This window comes from Rhinatrema bivittatum, chromosome 9 (assembly GCF_901001135.1).
Source record: "Rhinatrema bivittatum chromosome 9, aRhiBiv1.1, whole genome shotgun sequence".
NCBI classification, from domain to species: Eukaryota; Metazoa; Chordata; class Amphibia; order Gymnophiona; family Rhinatrematidae; genus Rhinatrema; species Rhinatrema bivittatum.
The window spans coordinates 80,733,582-80,741,081 of record NC_042623.1 but is presented as its reverse complement, the minus strand read 5'-3'; positions in this window follow the sequence as shown (position 1 = coordinate 80,741,081).

Below are 7,500 nucleotides of genomic sequence, written 5' to 3'. Positions count from 1 at the left end.
ATTTGAATCACTCCATTTCATTGCCAACCTTAGATAAGCACAAGGATGTGGAAGAATACTGCCTCCTCCGTCACTTGAATCAGACTTTTGGTGCGGGAAAACCAGCTTCGTGGGCTACCATAGCTTGCTGGATTAAGGGGGTGGTCTCGGGAGCCTATGTGGAGGCAGGAAAGCCATTACCTTCTCAGGTTCAAGCTCATTCTACTAAGGCTCAGGTGGTCTCAAGGGTGGAAGCTAGACTGAGTGGCAAAGTGGTCTTCCTTGCACACCTTCACCAGGTGCTATTGCCTGGATGTACAGGCCCGAGAGGATTCAGCCTTTGCAAGGGCAGTGTTAACCGGTCCGCAGGCAGCCTCCCACCCTGATCAGGAGTAGCTTTTGTACATCCCAATGGTCTTGAGTCCATCTGGCTACATGCTAGGAAATGAAGAATTTACTTACCTGATAATTTTGTTTTCCTTAGTGTAGACAGATGGACTCAGCATCCCACTCACGGCTGCCCAAGACCGGTGCCAAGAATTCGCCCGTGGAGGGGGTTTCTTTTCCAAGAGATTACAGGTAAACCATTGTCCAAGCCCTAGATTAGGGCATCTATTTTCTTATTGGGGTTCAATGATTGTTATGGTTATCTGTTTTTAATCATATTTTAAATCAAGTTTTTTCAATAGTATGATCACAGTGGCTTTCGAAGAGAATACTGAAGGGCTGAGCTCACCGCAGGGGTGTATCTAGGGTGACATCAGCTTTGAAATCTGACACCATCTCCATCTGCTGGCAGGGGAGCATAAGCCAGTGGTCCTGAATCCATCTCTCTACACTAAGGCAAATGAAATTATCAGGTAAGTAATTTCTCCCGTAGTGCTTCTTCTTTCTGGATAATACTTTGAAATCAGTGGCTCAGTGTTTTATGGCAGTCAAAAAAGCAAACAGAATGTTAGGAATTATTAGGAAGGGAATGGTAAATAAAACGGAGGATGCCATTAATGCCTCTGTATCGCTCCATGGTAGGGATGTGCATTCATTTGCAACGAAATAGGAAATAAATATGATATTTCCTATTTTGTTGCATTTTGGGGGGGCTGACAAAAGGAAAGGAAAACCCACAAAATTTCATGTGGTTTTTCCTATTGGTTTTTTTTTGGGGGGGGGGGAGAAAGGGCACATTAACCCCCCCCCCTGCAAACCCACCCTAACCTTTCAAATTTAATTAATTGCAACCCCCTACCATCCTGACCCCCCCCCCCCCCCCCAAGACTTGCCAAAAGTCCCTGGTGGTCCAGCGGGGGTCCCGGGAGCGATCTCCTCCTCTCAGGCCGTCGGCTGCCACTAATCAAAATGGCACTAGTGGCTCTGTTTATTCTAAAGAAAGTACAGCTGCAATAGGTAACTTGAGACTTTATTAGGGAAAGACAGAGACAAAGGGATAGGGACAAGGAACAGAACAAAGCACGAGGAAATAGTTTGTTCTGGGGGGCGACAGGTCCATACAACTGTACAATCACCCAGCCACCCCAAAGTTCCAGTAATGTGGATAATCTTTTATACCTTTCACACTGATCAATCAGAGTATATGCCAAGTGTTGATTCTAGATTAGTGCAGTGCATTTCATTTGAGAATGTATTAGACCAATCAGCTAATGGGTCTGGGATGTTGGCTGGCTGCATTCCAGCATGTAGGCAGAGTCCTTTGCATTCTGTATCTAACACTGGTATACAGGAATACAGCACTAAGAGGTGTCAGAAAGACAGTGCATACCTACAGCTCTTTGCCCTTACCATGTGACAGGGGCTACTGGTGCCATAGGTCGGCTCCTGTCACATGGTAGGAGCAATGGACGGCCGGCGCTATCTTAAAAAAATGGCATGGGGATGTAATTAATTAAATTTGAAGGGTTGGGGTGGGTTTGGGGGGAGGGTTTCCGGGCAGCCAAAAAAAATCAGCCTGAACTGCAGGAAAACGAAATTTCGTGTGGCGGGCCAATAACGAAGGCCAAATCACATCTCTACTCCATGGTGAGACCGCACCTTGAATACCGTGTACAATTCTGGTCGCCCATCTCAAGAAACATATAGTTGCGATGGAGACGGTACAGAGAAGGGCGACCAAAATGATAAAGGGGATGGATCTGCTCCCCTATGAGGAAAGAGTAAAGAGGTTAAGACTAGTCAGCTTGGAGAAGAGATGGCTGAGGGGGGATATGATAGAGGTGTTTAAAATCATGAGACGTCTAGAAGGGGTAAATGGTAGAGATGTGAATCGTGTCCTCGATCGTCTTAACGATCGATTTCGGCTGGGAGGGGGAGGGAATCGTATTGTTGCCGTTTGTGTGTGTAAAGTATCGTCATAATCGTTAAAATCATGAGCCGGCACACTAAAACCCCCTAAAACCCACCCCCGACCCTTTAAATTAAATCCCCCCCCCCAAATGCCTTAAATTACCTGGTGGTCCAGCGGCACACTAAAACCCCCTAAAACCCACCCCCGACCCTTTAAATTAAATCCCCCACCCAAATGCATTAAATTACCTGGGAGTCCGCCATAGCGGCGGTCCGTGGCTAAATCGGGGGAAGGGGGAGAGCACGAAAACCGGCACACTAGATCGTGAGGTCTTCAGCTGGCGCCATTTTTCAAAATGGCGGCGGCCATAGACGAAAATGATTCGACGCAAGAGGTCGTTCCGGACCCCCGCTGGACTTTTGGCAAGTCTTGTGGGGGTCAGGAGGCCCCCCCAAGCTGGCCAAAAGTTCCTGGGGGTCCAGCGGGGGTCAAGGAGCGATTTCCTGCCGCGAATCGTTTTCCGTACGGAAAATGGCGCCGGCAGGAGATCGACTGCAGGAGGTCGTTCAGCGAGGTCCGGAACCCTCGCGAGATTTCCGGACCTCGCTGAACGACCTCCTGCAGTCGATCTCCTGCCGGCGCCATTTTCCGTACGGAAAACGATTCGCGGCAGGAAATCGCTCCTTGACCACCGCTGGACCCCCAGGAACTTTTGGCCAGCTTGGGGGGGCCTCCTGACCCCCCCACAAGACTTGCCAAAAGTCCAGTGGGGGTCCGGAACGACCTCTTGTGTCAAATCGTTTTCGTCTATGGCCGCCGCCATTTTGCGGCGGCCATTTTGAAAAATGGCGCCGGCTGAAGACCTCATGATCTAATGTGCCGGTTTTCGTGCTCTCCCCCTTCCCCCGATTTAGCTACGGACCGCCGCTACGGAGGACTCCCAGGTAATTTAATGCATTTGGGGGGGTTCGGGAGGGTGGGGGATTTAATTTAAAGGGTCGGGGGTGGGTTTTAGGGGGTTTTAGTGTGCCGGTTTTCCTGCCCTCCCCCTTCCCCCGATTTACGATTTTTTGACGATAAATCGGGGGAATTGGTATTGTATTGTGGCCCTAACGATTTTTGACGATTTAAAATATATCGAACGATATTTTAAATCGTCAAAAAACGATTCACATCCCTAGTAAATGGGAATTGGTATTTACTCTTTCGGATAATAGAAGGACTAGGGGGCACTCCATGAAGTTAGCATGTAGCACATTTAAAACCAATCGGCGAAAGTTCTTTTTCACTCAATGCAAAATTAAACTCTGGAATTTGTTGCCAGGGGATGTGGTTAGTGTAGTTAGGTTTAAAAATGGTTTAGATAAGTTCTTGGAGGAGAGGTCCAGTGCTATTACTGGTATCAGTAGGGTGCAATATACTTAGTTTTTGGGTAGTTGCCAGGTACTTGTGACTTGGATTGGCCACTGTTGGAAACAGGATGCTGGGCTTGATGGACCCTTGGTCTGACCCAGTATAGCAATTTCTTATGTTCTTATGCGGAACAGCCTGAACTGCACTCGTATACTCCTGAAAGGACTTGGCAAAACTGCAGCCCAATCAGCAGAATAACTTTATTCTGCACACACAGGGCAGGAACACATTAAAGAGTCTGGAGGGCAGTGCCTTCTACTGCATGCCTATGATTGTGTGAAACCAGTGCACAGAGGTCCAGGGATGGCGGAAAGGTGGCTACTGCCATGGTGGTGACTTATGTCCTCCAACCTGTGGTGCCGATGGTGCCCCTCCAGTCCTGGGGCTGCAAAGAGTCATCAGCATGACCTGGGGGAGACCACTAACAGATTATGGGAGAATAAGAGAATAAAAATCCACATGATTAGAGTCTGCAGTATTTTTATTGTGTGGTTTTTCTGTGTGTATCTCACTGGAGAAGGCCATACAATGCAGTTTCAGGTTTCCTAACATCTATTGATATAACAATTGGTGCTACCTGTGGCCATTACCTTCCTTTCCATCCCTTCCCAGTGGGAACTTTATTGTCTGGAGGATTAAGCTGTTTTTATTTTGAGGACACTGGATTTCAGTGATTCGAAGAATTTCCAGGTTACCCAGTGCACTCCAGAGGCCCAGCCCCTGTAGTGATCCTCGGAATGCCAGTCCCCATTCAGATCTGCCATGCCACAGCTGCTGAACCACCAGCCAGAGTGTGTTCGATGCTCGCTGCAGCTCAAGAAAAGGATATCGCCCACTCTGCAGGGGTCGCAACCATCATTGTCCCTATCAATGGTGCTGAACTTGCTGCCGTCCTGGCTCCTGAGGTCCTCGCCATCGTCCTCTCCTCGGAATGCGTCTCCTGTGAACAAAGCCAACACTTTGGTCAGTCGTGTTTCAGGATTGAGGGAGGAGCTGCTAGGAAATGCTTTAAATATTCACAAAGGAAAGCCCAGAGGTGGTGACTCCAAACTAGTTTGGAAACGGTGCAGGTCACGCATGGATCCTGCACACAAAGACAAAACCTTACCATGTGCCTATGATAACACCGCCTCCCACAAAGAGCCCTGTAACTGAAGTAGTGTGTGCGCAATTCAGCTGTGCAGGGAAAAGATGAGTAACCCACCTCATGCAAAAACCATCAAAAGTGAGAATACTGATAAAAATCCTCTCCCAATCAAAGAGAAACAGAAATCATCCACACAATAATAAACACTGTGCTGTACTAAACAACTGCCTGCTTCAACCTTAATTTAAAAATAAATGAAATGATAAGCGGAACAGTTCAGACTCGGCCTTGGTATAAACCTGTGAAGTAAAGGTGCCTGAAATGAATCATCACTTCCTCTTTATCACAAAATCCAATCAAAAAATTTTTATTGTTTTTTTTTTTTAATGCAAATAAAATTACTGCGCTTAGCAGAGTAGAATCTACCATGTGACATGAGCAGGAACCTGGCCCGTTTCAAAATCTATTTCTTCCTCAGGGGTAACTTGATAATTAACATCTGCAAAACTCACTGTCCAGGTAGATGACCCATGCCAAACCAACCTTTACAGTGTTCCCTGTTATTGGAGCTATTTCGTTTTCTAAACCACTTTCTCATTGGTCATCGTGATGAAAAAGCCATTGCTGGGGTCAGGGGTCCAGCGGCCTGATTCTACCACTTTGGCTGCAGGGGCGAGGGGAGGAAGCAATTTTCCGTAGTTCAAACACGTTCCAGGTGAGCGACCCGGCCGAAAAGCAGCACTGACTGGAGTGGAGTTATTCCTCTGCATGAGGCCTGCTATTGAATATATGGATTTATTTATAAGCCTTGTGACCAGCCCATCGTACTATAATCAGACTCCTCCTGGAATCTCTGTGGTAACCTTCTCTAACCCTGGAGTAGCATAAACACCATCAAAGCCTTTGTCTTTTTAAAAATACAACTCTCGTATGGTGATGGAAAGTCACCGTAAGGACTGTAGCATTTATCAACTGGCTGCATGCCCTCTGGCTTCACTCAGTTATTTTATGGATTTCTAATTCAGATTTTTCTAAGGCAATCAGGATTACAAGAGCGCAGCTACAATGGGGTAAATACCAGGACTGACTCAGCCTGCCTTGTTAACATGGAGCCAGCGGGCAGGCCTAAAACAGTGGGCTCTCAATCTAATCTTTGAGAGAGGCCTAGGAGTGGAGGAGTAGCTGAGTGGTTAGAGCAGCAGACGATGAAAGAGGAAAACCAGCGTTCAGATCCCACTGCCACTCTTTGTGACCTTGGGCAAGTCACTTTACCCTCCATTGTCTCAGATACAAAGTTAGCAAACTGATGAATCTAGGTCTCTGAAAAATAGCACCTGTGATTTAAAAAAATAAAAAACAAGGGGAGGGGGGCATCCCACAGGTATTTTAAGTGCCCAGACAGGCTCATACCATTTTTTGGGCTGCTGCTGTTGCTAGGAGCGAGAGGGAGAGAGGCTATAAGGCTCCTATATAAGTAAACTATACCATTGTAAGAGGGGCAACTAGCAACTTGGGGTGAGGTTTTGTTGGTGGCCTAGGTTGGGGGGGGGGGCAGTTTTACATGCACAGTCATAGGTACAAACAGCATAGTCGATATAAGTGAAAATTGTATGCGATTTGGAGTGATGACAGATAAACAAAGATGAGATTTGTACATTGTACTCTCATCTTTGTGTAAAAGTTTCATCAAATCAGTTGTATAAAAAGTTGACTAATATGTGTGCCTCCCCAAAGGCTCTCTCTCTCATCTCCCCTCCTCATTTCCCCTCTCCTGCCTGAAACCGGAATTGCGATTTTTATCGGAAATCCCATTTTGGGCATAATGCCAATGAAAAATGGTGTAGTTACGTTTGGCATTAAATCGTGCAATAGCGTGTGTTACGCTATCGCACGCAATATTAACACCCCTCATTTCATAAACTCTACCCAAACTCCTCCCCTTTGACTACAGTTTTAAATTTTGCATACCTATCTCACAATGCATTATCGCAGGTGTTAAGGCCCTAACCCTGGTGATAAGGCCCTAACACAATTTGATAAATGACCTAGGTAGATTGTAAACCCTCTGGAGCTAGAAAAATACCTACTGAATCTGAATGTAATCTGCTTTGAAGTGCTGAAAATGGAATATAAATCAAATCAAATAAACAGGCATTTTTAATCCTGAAGTGCCACAAGCTTGATCAGGTTTTCAGGATATCCACACTGAAATTGCAGGAGATGTATTTTTATACAATAGAGATTGTGCATGTAAATGCATTTCATAAATATTCAGTGTTGATATCTTGAAATCTGGCCACCAAGTAGCACTCAAAGACCAGAGTTGCCTATCCTAACCCAGAGCTGCCAAACTGCAAACCTGGAAGGCCACAAATTGGTCAAGATTTATGGCTATCCCTACTGAATATGCATGTGATATCTTTACTAGTGTAACCCCCTATAGACTGTATTTTTAGAGTTTCTCCAATGCTACTATATGCCGAAGCATCAATGTCACCACATTCTTTTCCTCCTTTCAAGATACCATGTATCCCTTCTAAGAAACCTCAATCTTAAGTTCAATGTCTTTTATGTTATAGTGCACTGATAAGGCTCATTAGCGGGCCGATACAGTAAAAGTCGCGGGAGAGCGGGCAAACGCCCACTCTCCTGGCGCGCACAGAGGCCACTCTCCTATGCACGTGATTCTGTATTCCAATGATGGCCCGCGGCAAAAACAGGA